Here is a 22217-nt window from a genome sequence, read left to right as displayed (position 1 = left end):
TACCCTAAAGAAACAATAACACAATTAGGAACACTAATAAAACATAGGAAGCATATACAAGAGAACAAAATAAATTACATTTTGCCAAATTCATCTTAACGGCCAAAAAAACTCAAATTTTTAACATTGCTCAAATTAACTTCTTGTTAAACTGTACCATTTACCCGCACAAAAACTTTAAGGCTGCACTTTGTACTATGAAGGTTATTGTACTATGAAGGTTATCTACATATATGAGACTTTCAATTTTCCTCTTCACATAGGCAGGAAATAACTTGACTGAATTTTATGATTGCATACACTTAAATCTCTGTATAAATTATGTATAAGATGACTCGGCCAATTTTTGGGAGAGTAAAAAAATGTAGGAAATTTTGCTCATACATGAACTTCAGAATAGGTGTTAAGTTATAATAAAAAAGCACACAGTACTTGGCTAGCATGCTCAATAAATGCTAGTTTTGCTCCATTCCAATAAATCTTCCTTCCTTCCATCCTTCCTTTCTTTCAGTTATTTATTTTGAGAGAGAGAGAGAAGAGGAGGGGAAAGGAGGGGAGGGGAGGGGAGGGGAGGGGAGGGGAGGGGAGGAGGAGAGGAGAGGAGAGGAGAGGAGAGGAGAGGAGAGGAGGAGAGAAGAGAGGAGAGAAAATCCCAAGCAGGCTCCGTGCTATCAGGACAGAGACTGGTGCAAACACACAATGTGTGAGAGATCATAACCTGACCTAAAATCAAGAGTTGGATGCTTAACGGACTGAGCCAACCAGGAGCTCCTCCAACAAATGTTTCTGAATCTATTCTTGAACTATGATCAAAATTAGTGATAAAGGAAATAGCTATGTGAAGGCAGGTATGAAATAAAAGGACTCTTCAAAGAACGATCAGTATAGATGGAGTTGAGGGTATCTAGTATTGAATTCACAGAAGATAAAAAATGAAAATAGGTTGGGGCCAACTAAGAAACTCATACTTTAATCTGTAAATAATGGGTAATTAAAGGCTTTTATGCATGGCAGTGATACAATTATTTTATGCTTTAGAAAATTAACCATTGGGACAGCATAGAAGATAGACTGGAAGGAGAAAAATTAGAGGCAGAATACAGAGTCCATCATGTTACCCATTAACTCAGTGAGCGGTAGGCTGGACATTAAAACATAGCTTTTAAAAAAATTTGAAAACAATATGTACTTGTTCAATACAAGTTTTATATAGGGTAGTAACAGTTTCAACATAATACAAATTAACAGACTAAAAAACAAATGAGTTATTTTAAAAGCTTGCTACAAAACAGAGGCTCTCCACCTTGGCTATACATTGAATAACATGGAGAACCTCAGGGTCCCAACAGCCAAGCTACACTCCAGACTAATTAAATCAGTTTCTAGGGGGTGGCACACAGGCACTGGTATTTCAGCTTCCTTGGGTGACTTCAATGTGCACACACTACTGTAAAAAAAACTCCTGGGGCGCCTGGGTGGCGCAGTCGGTTAAGCGTCCGACTTCAGCCAGGTCACGATCTCACGGTCCGTGAGTTCGAGCCCCGCGTCAGGCTCTGGGCTGATGGCTCGGAGCCTGGAGCCTGTTTCCCATTCTGTGTCTCCCTCTCTCTCTGCCCCTCCCCCGTTCATGCTCTGTCTCTGTCTGTCCCAAAAATAAATAAAAACGTTGAAAAAAAAAAAAAAAATTTAAAAAAAAAAAAAAAACTCCTAACTCCGTCTAGGCAAATGGTTACATCTGAGAATGTAGATGAAGGTGAACAGGCAGGATAAGACATGTACTAAACCTATTTTAGAGACAGGTGTTGACTACTGACTATAGCAGCATTGGCACACATCTGTACTTAATGAAGTCACCATTTGAGTCTTTTAAGGGCTCTTTGTTATTGACATTTTTACTTTAAATATGCAAATACATACGCATAGTAGGATGAATAAAGAAAACCAAAAGATAACTGGAAGATAACCACAATTAGCATTTTGATATATAACTACCCTATTTATAATGTATGCAAATGTGTCTTATGCATAACATATACACTATAAATATTTATATACATAAACTGGATCACACTACATAATTAAAAAATTTTCATTTAATTTTCCAGAGGGTTGATGAACTAACTTTAGACTAACGTACTACTCTTTTATCATTTCATCTAGAATAAAGAAAATCCCTCCCAAAGACAGTCTTCTACTTATCGTAATATACTATAGACACTTTGGAGATTTTTCAGGGACACCTAGTATTTTTTTCTCTTGTTTTTCATAAAATCTAGGAGCCATGTGTTTATTCTCAGTGAAATAATTTGTGTTTTGTTGTATTGCTTCAAGCACTTTAAGGATTTATTATTTTTAATGAGAACACCATTCAGTTTACTGTATATTTCAATCTATAACCAAATATAAAATATATTATGTAGATTCTAAGCGTCTTACCTAAAGGATTTGAAAACATACAGTTGTTTAGTCTTACCTTTCTTCCCTGTTAGAATGTAGCTCAAATTATAAACATTTTTGGAGTTTGGATTAGATTAATAAACAACATATTTTCTTTGATTTACATTATACTTTAGCTAATATTCTATAAGAAAAGTAACTTCTATCCAAGATGTGAAAAAAAGAAATATCTAAGAAAGCAATATTATCTTGGAGTAATTATTTGAAATAACAGGATACTTAAAAAAAAACAATAATTCTCTAAATGTGCACTGAACATTACTGTCACTCATGGTGAAAAGCATAATGGCATCTCTAAATCTTTTTGTGGTTCTCAGTTATTTTAAGGTCTGTTTCATTTTTTTAATTTGAGTTCAATAAACCTGAAAGTCAGCAGGAAATGCGTCACTTAAAATTCATAGCTCCATTAGCTCAGATTATTCTCATGTCTTACCTAGAAATTTACCAGATGTGTCCTTTAACTTTTTCATAGCCACAGCTAGTATAACCTGAAGTGACTGTTTCCTCTGAATCAAACTCTTAAATAAATGTTCCCAACTCCAAGATAAATTTATGTATAGAGTTTCATGAAGCAGGTGATAGATTACCAAAGAGGTGAAAATAATTCCTTATTTGGGGGTTTTAAGTTTTACAGGAAAATCTATACAAAGTTTCAACTGTCAGTGGTAGAATACAGCATCTGATAAGTATTTAATGAAAAAAGTAAGAAAAATATAGACTATCAATGGACTCTAGAAAGCTTTCTCCAATTCCTGATTAATTTAACCGTGAGGAGCTCTATAACTCTTGCTTTAAATCTTTGCCTCTCAACTTCTGTTTTCATAGGTTAATAATCTGCAACAAAAATTCAAGGGCACTTAAATTAATAAACTATTACCAGAAGTCTTTTATAGAATATGAAGTTCTTCAGAAATAACTTTCTCTTATCTGTTTCCACACAAGTAAATTATTTTTAAAGTCATAATTACAGATTAAAATTGTTGACCTAAATGAAGTAATTGGCTTCCATTCTTCACTTACCTAGAAGAAAACCCATTACATACATACACACACAAACACACTCATTCACCATCTACCCCCAATTCATCTTTCTTCAACTGTCTGCCATATTGATAAGAATAACAATTGTAAATCTACAACTAAATGTCTCTTTAGCCAGAATAGAAACAAATAGAAAGTTTATTCAAACAGTAAGTCCCAACCTCATTCCACTCTAGGTTGAGAGATGTACCTCAAAGAAGATTCGAGAAAGCTCTACACCCAGAGAAATGGATTGTCATTGCAATAATACTTACAGAGAAGGAGAGGATGGTTTAAGAACTGACTCCTAAGAGAACTTTCAAAGGACAAGGTAAAAAAGAAAAAGAAAAAAGAAATAAGGATAGGAGAAAAAAAGCCAGGAAAAGTCAATATACTACAGCAGACAAAAACCACGTGGACAAATAATATATTAAGCTATCAACTCTGTTCATTCACCATTCAACAAGCACTATTAAACTGTAGTTATTTTCATTTGTCACTATGCATCAGAATCACCTCAAGAAGTGATTTCAAGTGGTCTAGGGAGCACAAGGCCAGAACAGAATTTTAAAAGCTTCCTAGTTGATCAAACCCTGCAGGTCAGAGCTGAGGACCATGGACTCATTCTGAAATCATGCCAAACCATAGGTACTAGAAAGCAGTGTGATGGCATGGAAAGTGTAGGAGTTAGAAAGACTTGTGTTCAAATTCTATTTTTATACTACCAACTAACTTAACTTTTGAGTTGTTTCTTCATCCATAAACCAGTAGTATTAACATCTACTTTCTTCAGCCAACTAAAATAAATGACCAAACATAAGCATCATTGTACCTATGGAATTTATATTCTAGTGGGAGTAGAGGAGATAAACATTGTAAGGCTTTGATTTTATTCTGTGTCCAACAGGAAGCCATTACAGGTTTTGAGCTACATCTTTCTCAGGGTTTAGCATTTTTAGAAAAATGCAATCATGGTTTATCCACGTTGACAAATTAATCAATAGTTCAATCATTATTATTGCTGAGTAGTATTCAATTGCAAGGATGTACCACTAATATTCACATATTAAAGGACATGTTGATTGTTTCCAGTTTTGGGCAATTGTTAATAAAGCTATCATAACATTCACATACAAGTTTTGTGTGAATGTATACTTTAATGTCTCTTGGGCAAATATCCAGGAATGGAATTGCTGGGACATGTGCTAAGTCATTTGTTTAACTTCATAAGAAACCATTAAACTGTTTAATTGGAGTTCCGGCCAATTCATTCCTATCAGCCATGTATGAGAGGTACAGTTGGCTCTGTATCTCAGTCAGCATTTTGAATTATCAGTTTTTTGGTAAGCTTTTGTTGTTGCTGTTGTTGTTACTGTTGTTTTTTTTTTTGTTTGTTTGTTTTTGTTTTTGATAGCCATTCTAAAGGATGTATTGTGGTACCTCACAATGGTTTTAATTTCTATTTTCCTAATGATTAATGATATAGAACATGCTTTGATATGCTTACTGCCACAACTATATCTTGACTGTATACCTAAAATGTCTGTTTAGATATTTTGACAATTTTTAAGGCGGATTACTGTTGAATTTGAGTTCCTTATACAGTCTGTAAAAAAATAAGTCCTCCATTAGAAATGTGATTTGCAAATATTTCTTCTTGTCAGCAGCTTCTCTGAAAAGTCTCTTAACGGTGTCCATAGGCCACAAGTTTTAAATTTTGAAGAAATCAAATTTATAATTTTTTTTCCTTTGGACTGTGCTTTTGAAGTCATATATAAAACTTGCCTAACTGAGGTCACAGAGTTAGGCCCAATTTCTCCGATATTTTCTTTTAGGAGTTCTTTAATTTTACGTTTATATTTAAGTCCATGATCATTGTGAAATCATTTCTATATAAGGTTGAGGTGTGGATTGAGATTCATTATGTTTTATGTATGGACAGCTTTCTTTATTGAAAAGAGTATCCTTCCTCCACTGAATTAATTGCCTTTTTACCTCTACCAAAAACCAAATGACCAGCAAAGTGAATTCAACAATACATTAAAAGGCTCATATACCACCACGATCCAATGGGATTTACTCCAGAGATGCAATGGTGGTTCTGTAGTAACTGCAATGGTTCAACACCTGCCAATCAATCAATGTGATACACCACATTAACAAAATGAAAGATTAAAAAATCGTATGATTACTCAATAGATGTAGAAAAAGTATCTGATAGGACCCTGGGAAGATGGCGGCGTAGGAGGATGCTGGGCTCACCGCGCGTCCTGCTGATCACTTAGATTCCACCTACACCTGCCTAAATAACCCAGAAAACCGCCAGAAGACTAGCAGAATGGAGTCTCCGCAGCCAAGCGCAGACAAGAGGCCCACTGAAGAGGGTAGGAAGGGCTGAGAGGCGGTGTGCGCTCCACGGACTGGCGGGAGGGAGCCGGGGTGGAGGGGCAGCCTGCCGGTCAAGCAGAGCCCCCAAGTCTGGCTGGCAAAAGTGGAGGGGCCGGATGGAATGTGTTCCGACAGCAAGCGGGACTTGACATCTGGAAGGTTATAAGCTAACAGCTCTGCTAGGAGAACGGGAGGGCTGGAGGACAACAACGGGAGGGAGAGTTATTGAGCCCTGGATGACAGAGCGCAGCTTGGCAGGGAACAAAGGCGCTCGCCAGCGCCATCTTCCTCGCCCATCCCCCAGCCAAAATCCCAAAGGGAAACGGTTCCTGCCAGGGAACTTTCTTGCACCGCGCAAACGCCCAACGCTGTGCTTCTGCGGATCCATCCCTCTGGCGGGTCTGACCCCCTCCCGGTGTCACAGGGCCCCTCCCAAAGAGGATCTCCTAAGGAAAAGCCAGCTGAGCCTGCCCCTCCCACCCCTCCCGCCCCTGTGCACCTTGCTGATCCACCCCAGCTAATACGCCAAATCCCCAGCACCACAAGACTGGCAGTGTGCAAGTAGCCCAGACAGGCCACACCACCCCACAGTGAATCCCGCCCCTAGGAGAGGGGAAGAGAAGGCACACATCAGTCTGACTGTGGCCCCAGCGGTGGGCTGGGGGCAGACAGCAGGTCTGACTGAGGCCACGCCCACCAACGCAAGTTATTCAAGACAGCACAGGGGAAGTGCCCCGCAGTCCCGCACCAATCCAGGGACTATCCAAAATGACCAAACGGAAGAATTCCCCTCAGAAAAATGTCCAAGAAATAACAACAGCTAACGAACTGATCAAAAATGATTTAAACAATATAACGGAAAGTGAATTTAGAATAATAGTCATAAAATTAATTGATGGGCTTGAAAACAGTATAAAGGACAGCAGAGAATCTCTTGCTACAGAGATCAAGGGACTAAGGAATAGCCAAGAGGAGCTAAAAAATGCTATCAATGAGCTGCAAAATAAAATGGAGACAACTACGGCTCGGACTGAAGAGGCAGAGGAGAGAATAGGTGAACTAGAAGATAAAATTATGGAAAAAGAAGAAGCTGAGAAAAAGAGAGATAAAAAAATCCAGAGTATGAGGGGAAAATTAGAGAACTAAGTGATGCACTAAAGAGAAATAATCTATGCATAATTGGTATTCCAGAGGAGAAAGAGAGAGGGAAAGGTGCTGAAGGGGTACTTGAAGAAATAATAGCTGAGAACTTCCTGGATCTGGGGAAGGAAAAAGGCACTGAAATCCAAGAGACACAGAGAACTCCCTTCAGACATAACTTGAATCGATCTTCTGCAGGACATATCATAGTGAAACTGGCAAAATACAAGGATAAAGAGAAAATTCTGAAAGCAGCTAGAGATAAACGTGCTCTTACATATAAAGGGAGACCTATAAGACTCGTGACCAATCTCTCTACTGAAACTTGGCAGGCCAGAAAGGAATGGCAGGAGATCTTCAATGTGATGAACAGAAAAAAAATATGCAGCTGAGAATCCTTTATCCAGCAGGTCTGTCATTTAGATTAGAAGGAGAGATAAAGGTCTTCCCAAACAAACAAAAACTGAAGGAATTCGTCACCACTAAACCAGCCCTACAAGAGATCCTAAGGGGGATCCTGTGAGACAAAGTACCAGAGACATCGCTACAAGCATGAAACCTATGGACATCACAATGACTCTAGACCCATATCTTTCTATAATAACACTGACTGTAAATGGACTAAATGCGCCAACCAAAAGACATAGGGTATCAGAATGGATAAAAAAACAAGACCCATCTATTTGCTGTCTACAAGAGACTCATTTTAGACCTGAGGACACCTTCAGATTGAGAGTGAGGGGATGGAGAACTATTTATCATGCCACTGGAAGTCAAAAGAAAGCTGGAGTAGCCACACTTTATCAGACAAACTACACTTTAAATTAAAGGCTGTAACAAGAGATGAAGAAGGGCATTATATAATAATCACAGGGTCTATCCATCAGGAAGAGCTAACAATTATAAATGTCTATGCGCCGAATACAAGGAGCCCCCCTCACAAACATAAGCAACCTTATTGATAAGAATATGGTAATTGCAGGGAACTTTAACACTCCACTTACAGAAATGGATAGATCATCTAGACACATGGTCAATAAAGAAACAAGGGCCCTGAATGAGACATTGGATCAGATGGACTTGACAGATATATTTAGAACTCTGCATCCCAAAGCAACAGAATATACTTTCTTCTCGAGTGCACATGGAACATTCTCCAAGATAGATCATATACTGGGTCACAAAACAGCCCTTCGTAAGTACAAAAGAATTGAGATCATACCATGCATACTTTCAGACCACAGTGCTATGAAGCTTGAAATCAACCACAGGAAAAAGTCTGGAAAACCTCCAAAAGCATGGAGGTTAAAGAACACCCTACTAAAGAATGAATGGGTCAACCAGGCAATTCGAGAAGAAATTTAAAAATATATGGAAACAAATGAAAATGAAAATTCAACAATCCAAACGCTTTGGGATGCAGCGAAGACAGTCCTGAGAGGAAAATACATTGCAATCCAGGCCTATCTCAAGAAACGAGAAAAACCCCAAATACAAAATCTAACAGCACAACTAAAGGAAATGGAAGAACAGCAAAGACAGCCTAAATCCAGCAGAAGAAGAGAAATAATAAAGATCAGAGCAGAAGTAAACAATATAGAATCTAAAAAAACTGTAGAGCAGATCAACGAAACCAAGAGTTGGTTTTTTGAAAAAATAAAATTGACAAACCTCTAGCCAGGCTTCTCAAAAAGAAAAGGGAGATGACCCAAATAGATAAAATCATGAATGAAAATGGAATTATTACAACCAATCCCTCAGAGATACAAACAATTATCAGGGAATATTATGAAAAATTATATGCCAACAAACTGGACAACCTGGAAGATATGGACAAATTCCTAACACCGACATGCTTCCAAAACTCAATCAGGAGGAAACAGAAAGCTTGAACAGACCCAGAACCAGCAAAGAAATTGAATCAGTCATCAAAAATCTCCCAACAAATAAGAGTCCAGGACCAGATGGTTTCCCAGGGGAGTTCTACCAGACGTTTAAAGCAGAGATAATACCCATCCTTCTCAAGCTATTCCAAAAAATAGAAAGGGAAGGAAGACTTCCAGACTCATTCTATGAAGCCAGTATTACTTTGATTCCTAAACCAGACAGGGACCCAGTAAAAAAAGAGAACTACAGGCCAATATCCCTGATGAATATGGATGCAAAAATTCTCAATAAGATACTAGCAAATGGAATTCAACGGCATATAAAAAGAACTATTCACCATGATCAAGTGGGATTCATTCCTGGGATGCAGGGCTAGTTCAACATTTGCAAATCAATCAATGTGATACATCAAATTAATAAAAGAAAAGATAAGAACCATATGATCCTGTCAATCGAGGCAGAAAAGGCCTTTGACAAAATTCAGCATCCTTTCTTAATAAAAACCCTCGAGAAAGTCGGGATAGAAGGAACATACTTAAACATCATAAAAGCCATTTATGAAAAGCCCACAGCTAACATCATCCTCAATGGGGAAAAATTGAGAGCTTTTTCCCTGAGATCAGGAATACGACAGGGATGCCCACTCTCACTGCTGTTGTTCAACATAGTGTTGGAAGTTCTAGCATCAGCAATCAGACAACAAAAGGAAATCAAAGGCATGAAAATTGGCAAAGATGAAGTTAAGCTTTCACTTTTTGCAGATGACATGATATTATACATGGAAAATCCGATAGACTCCACCAGAAGTCTGCTAGAACTGGTACATGAATTTAGCAAAGTTGCAGGATACAAAATCAATGTACAGAAATCAGTTGCATTCTTATACACTAACAATGAAGCAACAGAAAGACAAATAAAGAAACTGATCCCATTCACAACTGCACCAAGAAGCATAAAATACCTAGGAATAAAGCTAACCAAAGATGTCACAGATCTGTATGCTGAAAACTATAGAAAGCTTATGAAGGAAATTGAAGAAGATATAAAGAAATGGAAAAACATTCTGTGCTCATGGATTGGAAGAATAAATATTGTCAAAATGTCAATACTACCCAAAGCTATCTACACATTCAATGCAATCCCAATCAAAATTGCACCAGCATTCTTCTCGAAACTAGAACAAGCAATCCTAAAATTCATATGGAACCACAAAAGGCCCCGAATAGCCAAAGGAATTTTGAAGAAGAAGACCAAAGCAGAAGGCATCACGATCCCAGACTTTAGCCTCTACTACAAAGCTGTAACCATCAAGACAGCATGGTATTGGCACAAAAACAGACACATAGACCAATGGAATAGAATAGAAACCCCAGAACTAGACCCACAAACGTATGGCCAACTCAACTTTGACAAAGCAGGAAAGAACATCCAATGGAAAAAAGACAGTCTCTTTAACAAATGGTGCTGGGAGAACTGGACAGCAACATGCAGAAGATTGAAACTAGACCACTTTCTCAAACCATTCACAAAAATAAACTCAAAATGGATAAAGGACCTGAATGTGAGACAGGAAACCATCAAAGCCCTAGAGGAGAAAGCAGGAAAAGACCTCTCTGACCTCAGCCGTAGCAATTTCTTACTTGACACATCCCCAAAGGCAAGGGAATTAAAAGCAAAAATGAACTACTGGGACCTTATGAAGATAAAAAGCTTCTGCACAGCAAAGGAAACCACCAAGAAAATGAAAAGGCAACCAACGGAATGGGAAAAGATATTTGCAAATGACATATCGGACAAAGGGCTAGTATCCAAAATCTATAAAGAGCTCACCAAACTCCATACCCGAAAAACAAATAACCCAGTGAAGAAATGGGCAGAAAACATGAATAGACACTTCTCTAAAGAAGACATCCAGATGGCCAACAGGCACATGAAAAGATGCTCAACGTCGCTCCTCATCAGGGAAATACAAATCAAAACCACACTCAGATATCACCTCACGCCAGTCAGACTGGCCAAAATGAACAAATCAGGAGACTATAGATGCTGGAGAGGATGTGGAGAAACGGGAACCCTCTTGCACTGTTGGTGGGAATGCAAATTGGTGCAGCCTCTCTGGAAAACAGTGTGGAGGTTCCTCAGAAAATTAAAAAAAGACCTACCCTATGACCGAGCAGTAGCACTGCTAGGAATTTACCCAAGGGATACAGGAGTACTGATGCATAGGGGCACTTGTACCCCAATGTTTATAGCAGCACTCTCAATAGCCAAATTATGGAAAGAGCCTAAATGTCCATCAACTGATGAATGGATAAAGAAATTGTGGTTTATATACACAATGGAGTACTACGTGGCAATGAGAAAGAATGAAATATGGCCCTTTGCAGCAACGTGGATGGAACTGGAGAGTGTGATGCAAAGTGAAATAAGCCATACAGAGAAAGACAGATGCCATATGGTTTCACTCTTATGTGGATCCTGCGAAACTTAACAGAAACCCATGGGGGAGGGGAAGGAAAAAAAAAAAAAGAGGTTAGAGTGGGAGAGAGCCAAAGCATAAGAGACTCTTAAAAACTGAGAACAAACTGAGGGTTGATGGGGGGGTGGGAGGGAGGAGAGGGTGGGTGATGTGTATTGAGGAGGGCACCTTTTGGGATGAGCACTGGGTGTTGTATGGAAACCAATTTGACAAGAAACTTCATATATGGGGAAAAAAAAAGAAAAAGTATCTGATAAAATTCAACATCAGTTCATGATAAAAAACCTTCAACAAAGTAGGTAAAGAAGGAACATACCTCAACCTAAGGCCATATATGAAACACCCACAGCTAAATCATACTCAGTGATGAAAAGCTGAAAGCTTTTCCTCTAGATTCAGGAACAAGACAAGGATGTATACTCTTGGCCACTTTTACTCAACATTGTATTGGAAGTCCTAGCCAAAAAAATTAGGGACGATAAAGAAATAAAAGGCATCCAAATTAAAAAGAAAAGAGTAAAATTGTCACTACTTGCATATGTTGATACTATATATAGAAAACCCTAAAGATTCTGCCCAAAACATTTAGAATAAATGAATTCAGTAAAATAGCAGGATACAAAATCAATACACAAAAATATATTCTGTTTCTATATGCTAATAAATGAACTATCAGAAGGAAAAACTAAGAATAATTCCATTCATGACTGCATCAAAAAAAAATACCTTAGGAATAAGTTTAACCAAGGAGGTAAAAGACCTATTCAGCAAAACTTACAAGACACCGTCGAAAGAAACTGAAGATGACACAAATAAATGCAAAGATATTCTATGGTCATGGATAAGAATTAAAATTGTTAAAATGTCCATTCTACCCAAAGCAATAATCTATAGATTCAATGCAATCTCTATCAAAATTCCAATGGCATTTTTCACAGAAATAGAACATCCTAGACATTGTACAGAACAAGAAAAGACCCCAAATAGATAAAACCATCTTGAGAAAAAACAGCAAAACTGGAGGCATCACATGCCTTGATTTCAAACAATATTACAAAGCTACAGTAATCAAAACAGTATAGTATTGGTATTAAAAACAGACACATAGACTGGGGCACCTGGGTGGCTCAGTTGGTTAAGCATCTGACTCTTCATTTCGGCTCAGGTCATGATCCCACAATTTGTGAGTTTAAGCCCTGCATCAGGCTCTGTGCTGACGGTGTGGAGCCTGGTTGGGATTCTCTCTCTGGCCCTCCCTTGCTCTCTCTCTCTCTCTCTCTCAAAAAAAATAAATAAACTTAAAAACAAAAACAAAAAATAGACACATGGTTCAATGGAACAGAATATAGAGCCCAGAAATGAACCCATGCAAATATGGTCAATGAATTTATGACAAAAGATCCAAGAATAAACCATGGGGAAAACAGTCTCTTTACTAAATGGTGTTGGGAACACTGGACAGCCACATGCAAAAGAATGAAATTGGAACACTATCTTACACTCTACATAAAAGTTAACTCAAAATGGATTAAAGACGTGAATGTAAAACTGAAAACCGTAAAACTCCTAGAAGAAAACAGGTGGTAAGCTCCTTGACATCACTCTTTATGATTTTTTGGCACTGATACCAAAAGGAAAGGCAACAAAAGCAAAAATAAACAAGTGGGACCATATCAAACTAAATAGCTTCTGCACAGCAAAGGAAACCATCAACAAAATGAAAAGGCAAGCTACATAACGGAAGAAAATATTTGCAAATCATTTATCTGGTAAAGGGGCTAATATCGAAACACATGAAGAATTCAGTTAACTTAATAACAAAAACATCCAATCAAATTTGGACAGAGAATCTGGATAGACATTTTTCCAAAGAAGACCTATAGATATATGGCCAACAGGTATATAAGATGGTCAACACCATTAATCATCAGGGAAGTGCAAGTAAAAGCCATAGAGACATCAACTCGTATCTGTTAGAATGGCTATTATCAAAAATACAGGAAATAATAAATGTTGGCAAGGATGTGAAGAAAAGGGAGCCCTTGTACACTGTTGGTAGGAATGTAAATTGATGCATCCACTATGGAAATCACTGTGGTGGCTTCTCAAAAAATTAAAAACAGAACTACCATATGGATTCAATAATTCTGGGTGTTTATCCAAAGAAAACAAAAACACTAACCTGAAAAGATACACGCACCCTCATGCAGCACTACTTACAATAGCCAAAATATGGAGACAAACTAAATGTCCTTCAATGGATAAATACATAAAGAAAAAAAAATATATATATATATAATGGAATATTATTCAGTCATTTAAAAAATGAAATCTTGCCATTTGTGACAAATGGTTGGACCTTGAGGACATTCTGGTAAGTTTAACAAGTCACACAGAGAAAGACAGTGTTATGATCTCATTTATATTTGAAATCTTAAAAATCAACCAACCAAACAAAAACAGCAAGCTCACAGACATAGACAGGGAGTCAAAAGGCACAAACTTCCAGTTTTAAAATAAGTAAGTCATGGGGATGTAATGTACCGCATGGTCACTAAGTTAACAATACTGTACTGAAACTTGATATGAGAGTAGACCTTAAAAGTTCTCATCACAAGAAATTTTATATATGTGCTGATGGATGTTAACTAGACTTACTGTGGTGATCATTTCACAATACATACAATTACTTATTCATTATGTAGTACACCTGAAACTAACTTAAAATTGTATATCAATAATACCTCAATTAAAAAAAAACAATTAACTAGGGGCACCTGGGTGGCTCAGTTGGTTAAGTGTCTAACTTCGGCTCAGGTCATAATCTCACAGTTTGTGGGTTTGAGCTCCGTGTTGGGCTCTGTGCTGACAGCTCGGAACCTGCAGCCTGCTTCAGATTCTGTGTTTCCCTCTATCTGCCCCTCCCCCATTCATGCCCGTGCGCTCTCTCTCTCTCTCTCTCAAAAATAAATAAACATTAAAAAAATTAAATTAAAAAGCAATTGACTATATTTGTATGCATCCAAATCTGGACTCTATTCTGTTCCATTTTTCTGTGTGTCTATTCTTTCAGCAATACTACCTTGTCTTGATTACTGTGAGAACTGACATCTTAACGATATTGAGTGGCCCAAGCCATGCACATGGTATTTCTGTCAATTTATTTATGTCTACTTTGATTTTTCAGTGAGTGATTTATAAGTTGCATCATACAAATGGTATACATATCCTGTTAGATTTATACCTAAGTATTTATTTTTGGGGTGCCATTATAAATGGTACTATAAAAAATTTTAAGTTCTCATTGTTCATTTCCAGTATACAGTAATACAACTGAATTCATATATTAGACCTTGCAATCTAGAAGTTTGTTAAATTCACTTATTCTAGGAGTTTTTGGTAGATATTTTGGGATTGTCTAAAGAAAGCTCATGTCTTCTATGAAAAGAAGCAATTTTATTTCTTCCTTTAAAATCTACATGCCTTTTCTTTTTCTTGCTTTATTACACTGGCTAGACTGATTTTTTTTTTTTATGTTTTTATTTATTTTTGAGACAGAGAGAGACAGAGCATGAGCAGGGGAGGGGCAGAGAGAGAGGGAGACACAGAATCTGAAGCAGGCTCCAGGCTCTGAGTTGTTGGCACAGAGCCCAACGCAGGGCTCGAACTCACGAGCTGTGAGATCATGACCTGAGCTGAAGTCAGACGCACAACCGACTGAGCCACCCAGGTGCCCCTAGACTGATTTTTTAATTAGTCAGCAAAAGTTTGAGGAAAAATAGGATTATCTGTATAGAGTTAAAGTATCTCCCCTCAGATATTTAATAATCACAAAGTGAAAAATGGCAATTTTACAATGAAGAAATATGGGAAATATCACTTTAACCAAGGGATTAAGTTAATACCACTAGTAACATATTGACACCAGTAACACCACCAGTAACATGTTCCCTGAATTAATACGCTAAAAAAAAAAAAGCACATTACTTCTGTAATATTCTTGTGAAAAATGCATAACATCAATCTGAATATACAAAAACATTACATAAACTCAAATTGAGTGACATTCTACAAAATAACTGGCCAGTACTCTTCAAAAAAGTGTCAAAGCCATTAAAGACAAGAAAAGACTACAACTGTTCACAGATTAGGGGAGACTAAGGCCATGTGAGAACTAATGTCATGTGGAATCCTAGATTAAATTCTAGAACAGAAAAAAAGTCATTAATAGAAAACTGATGAAATTCAAATAAAGCATATTGTTTAGTTAATGTTGTACCCATGTTAATTTCTTAGTTTTGATAACTGTACTATAATTACGTATGATGTTTACATTAGGGCAAGCTGAGTGAAAGGTAGGTCTTCTCTGTCTTCTCTGTCCTATTTTTGCAACTTTTCTGTATGTCTAAAATTCCTTCAAAATAAAAAGGTGGAAAAAAAATTGCTAGCTTCTGTGTTAAGAAAAGACCATAGGAAGGCACAGACAGAAACAGGGAGACTATCTGGAGGATACTAGGGTAACCCAGTCAACAGATGACAGTTTTATAGATCAGGATGGTACAAATTGAGGTGATGAAAAATATTTGCATTGTAGATATATTTTGAATAGTATCTCCTGAAAGAAACCTAAAGAGTGTAGAAAAGGAGCAGTCTGCGTTATCTGATAGAATAACAAAAGGAATAAAATGGGAACAATGTCTTAAGTTCCCAAATCTTTGAAGAACTGTTCCCACTGAGAATTGAGTAGAATGGACACTCCAAGAAAAATCAATGCTATTTATTACTAATTTTGGTACCAAACTTCTAACCCCTACACAATCTCTTAACCCAGAGTATTTAGCTGTGCCATGTGTAAGTCACAAGGTCCACTGGCCCTTCTAGCCTAGGTTTCTCTGATGGTGAGAAGAGACAAAGAAAGACAGGGGGAAAGGTTAAGACTAGCTGCCTGAATCCATCTACATTCCTGCTTCTTGTAACAAAAGGTACAAACCCTAGTAGTCAGGTCTGACCATATACCTAAAGATTCATGATGTTAAAACATTTCCTTTAGAGTGGAATAAGGAAAAAGTCATATCTTGCCCTCTTCTAGAGCCTAAGGTGTAGAGTTAGCTTCAGTGACAAAGGGTTTAGGATGTGTTCACAGAAGTGTGCAGGTGAGGGGGTAGTGGTAGTCTTTTGGATTTACTTTCTATAAAATATTCAATGGCTTACGATGACAGATTATAGTCAAATTCTTAGGAAATGCATAACTAAGACTGTACCATAAAAGTGTTTTTAAATGAGTTGGGGATTTGCATAGAGGACTAAGCAGAGGTAAGGCTGAATAGTTAGGTAGGACTGGACCCTTAGATTCCTGTCCTAAGTTTGGCTTCAGCTTTCAACTTAATTTCAGATCATCACAGTTCTTAATGATATTTCCTATTTCTGAAACGATAGGATTATTATGATATTTATATAATTATTTTGACTTTAAACTTGGCCAGTGTAATTTGGTGTTATGTATATACTGTTTGCTCTGACAGATTAATTAATGAAATGGGGTGTAATGAGTTGAAAGAGCTGTTTTAAAAAATTTTTTTTAATGTTTTATTTATTTTTGAGAGCATGTGAGCAGGGGAGGGACAAAGAGAGGGAGACGGAAGACCGAAGCAGACTCTGCTCTGAGAGCTGCAAGCCTGATGCAGGGCTCAAACTCACGAACCATGAGATCATGACCTGAGCCAAACCCGGATGCCCAACTGACTGAGCCACCCATGTGCCCCTGGAAAGAGCTTTTAAGCTAGGTAGACCTAGAATCCTGGCAAGTCTCTTAATGACAACATCCATTTTCTCATGAAGAAAGTAATACTTATTTCTGAGGGCCCCTGTAAATATTAAATGTAATAATATACATAACATTCCACAGCTTATAATAACTGATACAACATATCTTGTATTCCCCTAAAGACTATAATGTACACCGATACAATAAATACCTTTTATTTTCCTGTATGAAGAAAATTTGTAGTATTGAATTTTTACTAATTAAACTCACAAAATCACAGAAATAGAAAGGGCTACATTTAAATGCTATCAGCGTATATTCCCAAGACTTACCCATAAAAGCTTTAATGGCTTGTAAGTAACTAACTGCTTTCCACATTAGACAATCGAAAAAGTGTATCCTGAAATTGACCATAAGATGATCACTGAAATCTTGTATGAAATGTATTTGGTACTCTTTAATACTTCATATAGATTTTAGAAAACCATGGGCATTTAGTGAGATACAAGTTGCCCCAAAAGATAATGCCAAGAAAACATGATTAAAAATTAACACGACTTAAGGTTCACTTTCCCCCCACCTTGTATTCTTTTAAGAAGTGGAATGTCAAAGATTAGAGAACTGCCATTTTTTTTTTAAAGTCCCATGCAGATTTAGCAACTAGTAACAATAACAATAGAAAGTACTGCAGTAAAATGAAACTGGCATAGTTCCTTATGAAAATGACTTGAGATAAAAAGTCTGAGTCTGATAGACCAAAGGGCAATAAAGAACGCCTTCAGCAATATGATGTCAAGCCAGTGAAACTCTACTGAGAAATCTTAAAACCTCCTGTAAGGTTACATACTGTAGCAGCTGGTGTCTATGCACCTTTCACCCCCCAACATATATCCCTTGATCTTAATTCTATTACTATCACAGATTCAAAAAATTTAAGGTATATTATACTTTATTACAAAAAAACCTGTATTTGAGTGCAATCATTAATTAACACAACTGAAGGTACAGCTTAAATTCATAAATATACTACTGAAATGTTAACTCATATTCACCAAAAATAAAACAAAAAATAAGGAAAGCAATTTAGGCTTGCCATCACAAGAAAACTTAAATGTTTACAAGTGTTGATTTTTAATGAATTATAATACATAGAATCATAGATATAGAAAGGACAGCCAACAGTTTATCTGTCTTCCTCATTAGATTATGGGGAAACTACTTTATTGTTCTTGTCTCAGTCTAATGTTTCAGTAAGATTGAAATGTATATTACTGAATGCACACTCAGTTCAAATTCACCTCTAAGCAATGTATGGGGTGGTGCAGGTGTCAGCAAACTTTCCTTTTCGTTTTCTTAACCTTTTATTTAGAGATAATTGTACATTCACATGCAATAATAAGTACTTTTGAAAAGCGCTTATTAGCACAGTACCTGGCACACAGAAACTCTCCCAGGAAATGTTAGCTATTAGATAATTAGAAAAAAGGAAGAAGGCATTCAGGATGGGCCTTTGAGGAAGGAAGAGCCTCTCTACAGAATGCTTGACGTGTATACATACCAAGCTTAGGTGATCTTTCCAACGACCTTAACAAGCAGGGAAGAAAAGGGAGGGTGAATCAGGATGGTACCAATCCTGGCCTTGCTATTAACTGGCTATGCGCCCCTGGCTATCAGTCAGCCTCATTTTCTCACTGACCAAATGGATCTTAGGGCCCTGGTATGTTCTGGCCTTAGCTATCCCCTCTCTTACCTTATCTCCTGCTTTTCCCCTTACGGTGTTGCTCTAGTCGCACTGTCTGCCTTCTAGTTTTTCTACATATATGCTCTTGACACCTTCTCACCTGCTCTTCTCCCAGTTTGGAATGATCTTCCTCAGAGAAGCCTTCCCTGGATACTTTTTAACACTTTATCCCTGCTCATCTTTTCTTCAGAACACATATGAAATCATATAACTAGTGATTTAACTTGTTTTGTGTCTTCTCCACTAAAGCAAGTTCCATGAAGGCAGTCTTTGTTTGCTTTACTACCATATCCCAGTCCCAAGAGTATATATCAGACATTCGTTGAATGGATAACTGAAGTGTATGTATGTATGTATATGTGGTGCCTAAGGTCTCTTTCCAATTCTGGTATGCTATGATTAACTCATGGGCTTGTGAAATTGGAGAACATCTCAGAAGTTCAAGCCTGAGCCTTAGATCTAAACTGTCCTTTTGGCTCCAACTTTTTTTTTTCCAACGTTTATTTATTTTTTTGGGGACAGAGAGAGACAGAGCATGAACGGGGGAGGGGCAGAGAGAGAGGGAGACACAGAATTGGAAACAGGCTCCAGGTCTGAGCCATCAGCCCAGAGCCTGACGCGGGGCTCGAACTCACGGACCGCGAGATCATGACCTGGCTGAAGTCGGACGCTTAACCGACTGCGCCACCCAGGCGCCCCTGGCTCCAACTTTTTAAAAAGAATTTCTATGCTCAACTTGAGGCTCAAATTCATTACTGAGACTAAGAGACACATACTCCACCAAATTAGCCAGCGAGGTGTCCCTTTTGGCTCCAATTTTTGACAACTGCTTTGCCTTAGTGGATCTTTAAAAACCATCTCCAAATATAACACACACATGCTAACACAGAGCTACACACATGTACAAAGATAAATATCCCTTAATTTAGGAATCATTATTGTATGCTGTGTGAAACACAATACACATACAATATTTCCTTAGCCTGGAATATTAGTCCTCATAAAGTTTAATACTATTGCTTTAATAGCTTCAATTCTAACCAAACTCCTTTCCAGAAATTCTATACCTTGGCTATAGTGGACTATTTATCCTTCTCTGAGACACACATGTAAGCTTCTATGCCTTAGTTCTCACTGGCCTGTTTGCTGGAAGGTACAGATTCCCTTCACAATTGCCAAACCCCTCATCTTTTACAACTGTCAATGTCTCTTACATCTTTGAAGTCCAACTCAAATATCACCTCTTCTGTGGAGCTTCCTTCATCTCTCAGGGAATTAGTGTCCACTCCATATGCTTCCATCATAGTGATCATCATTGCAGTCTACTTACTTGCTTGTCCTCTTCAATCACCTATGGGCTTCAAAGGCCTCGACCATGTGTCTGCCTTCTCCTTATTGCTAAGGACCTATGTGTGCCTGGCACAAATGTTTATCAGATTGGATGTTAACATAGAATCACAACTAAGAACGCTTTCTAACGTTTACCGGCAGTCTTCATCAGGTAGTTTCTCCTTCATACTGTTAAAAGTTGGTTCCCTTAATATTTCTACCCACAGCAAACTTCTTCTATAAAAGGCCAAATAGATATTTTAGGCTCTGTGAATCATACTGATCTCTGTTGCAACTAGTCAATTCCACTGCTGTAGCTTGAAAGCCACAGGCAATATGTAACAGAATGGGTGTGGCTGTGTTCCAATAAAACTTCACTTACAAAAATAGGCAGGGAGGTTGGGCCCATGGATTGTAGTTTGTCAACTCCTGATTTGATGGAAGGAGTATAGCATAGAACAATTTGGGTTGGAATCCCATATTTACTATTTCCTAGTTCTAGCACAAATTCCTTAACCTCTCTGTACCTTAATTTCCTCATCTGTAAAATAAGGTTAAGACCACCTATCTTGCAGGACTGTCATGATTATCTAGGTAAAGTATGTAATATGGTGCCTATCAGATACTAGTTACTCAATAAATTTTATCTCCCTTCCTCTTTCAGGATCTGTAAAGCAACTGGTAAAGATTCAGTTGTTGCCTTTAAAGAACTCAATACTCATTCTTTTTAAAAGACAGTGAAACCTTAAGAAAAATGTCACCAACTCTATGTTCTATATCAGGAATGATATATAACTGGTAGTCTAGACTTTATCATTTATCAGGTGTCTGGCTGTTGGCAAGTTAAAAAACATAGTTTTTTCCACTGTCTTCTGAACCAAGGTTAACTCCATTTTCACTTTATTTCTAGGTCACTGCCAATATTCATAAAGGTCTCTCCTATGTAACTGCACTTAAAATTCCAAGTAAAATGGATATAGAATTGAATACAAAGTAAGGAGACAGAATCTCACACTGGAAATAAATGCAAACACATATACACACAAAAATACCCACCTTTGGCAGGAAGCAAGAGGTCTTAGTCTTAAAATGTTGCTAAAAATGAAGTATGGTTTAAGAGCTTTGGGTTTAGCTTGCCTAATTGCATATTAAGTTAAAGTCAAATGTGGCTTTACCTTTGGTGGCTTCCCAGAAGTTCACGAATATCTCCAGTTTACAGGAAAACTTTATGAAAATGACCTGAGCTCAGAAAAATCTTTTAACAAAGAATGCAACTTCTCAGTCATAGGCATTCCTGATTTAAAAATTACTTTGCTGTTATAACAGTATCTTAATATGATAGTATTCAAAATACAACTACACAAACACAAAAGCATTATCATGATAGTACTAAAAAACTCTGGCAGTTTGGCTGCCTGAGGTTTCTCAGCAACCAAGGTAAAGGAGATAATCCAACATATTCTGGCTGTTCTTGGCTGTCTTTTATATTTACACAGCTTTCAGTGTAGAAAAGGATGCTGCAGTTAGAAAAGAAAAAAAATAAACAGCTGCAAAGGGCAGCAGCTGTCTCTTTTAGCCAAACCAGCAAATGAACACTGAAAATAGCTAGCATGAGGTCCACAAGTAGAAAACTGTCCAAACTGGGGATACAACCACTATATAAAACACCACTCTTACTTTTCTGTTTCCTACTAAAACATAAGTATTTGGAATGATCACAGACCTCAGAACTCACCACACAAATATTTACTTATTTTTCTTTCTTTTTTTTTTTTTTTTTTGAATATAATTTACTGTCAAGTTGGTTAACATACAGTGTATACAGTGTGCTCTTGGTTTTGGGGGTAGATTCCTGTGATTCATTGCTCACATACAACACCCAGTGCTCATCCCAACAAGTGCCGTCCTCAATGCCCATCACTCATTTTCCCCTCTCCCCTGCTCCCCCCCATCAACCCTCAGTTTGTTCTCTGTATTTTTTAGATAGCTGCAATTTTTCTTAGGCAATATTC

At 37.5% G+C, this 22217-nt stretch overlaps 1 protein-coding gene across 4 annotated transcripts in view; it reads right to left on the bottom strand.

The window, feature by feature from the left end:
* ANKIB1 (ankyrin repeat and IBR domain containing 1) overlaps window positions 1–22217 on the bottom strand; it is a 148672-nt gene that overhangs the window by 92602 nt on the left and 33853 nt on the right. The window contains exon 1 of one of the 4 annotated variants that reach the window (XM_032592399.1): window positions 17468–17541. The exons of the other annotated variants lie outside the window; for them this stretch is intronic. The gene's annotated coding sequence lies outside the window, so the exon portion shown is untranslated. Of the gene's footprint in view, window positions 1–17467; window positions 17542–22217 lie in introns of those variants that run through there. 4 annotated transcript variants of the gene reach the window in all.

Source organism: Lynx canadensis, chromosome A2, assembly GCF_007474595.2.
Source record: "Lynx canadensis isolate LIC74 chromosome A2, mLynCan4.pri.v2, whole genome shotgun sequence".
NCBI classification, from domain to species: domain Eukaryota; kingdom Metazoa; phylum Chordata; class Mammalia; order Carnivora; family Felidae; genus Lynx; species Lynx canadensis.
This window is presented reverse-complemented; position numbering and strand designations above follow the sequence as displayed.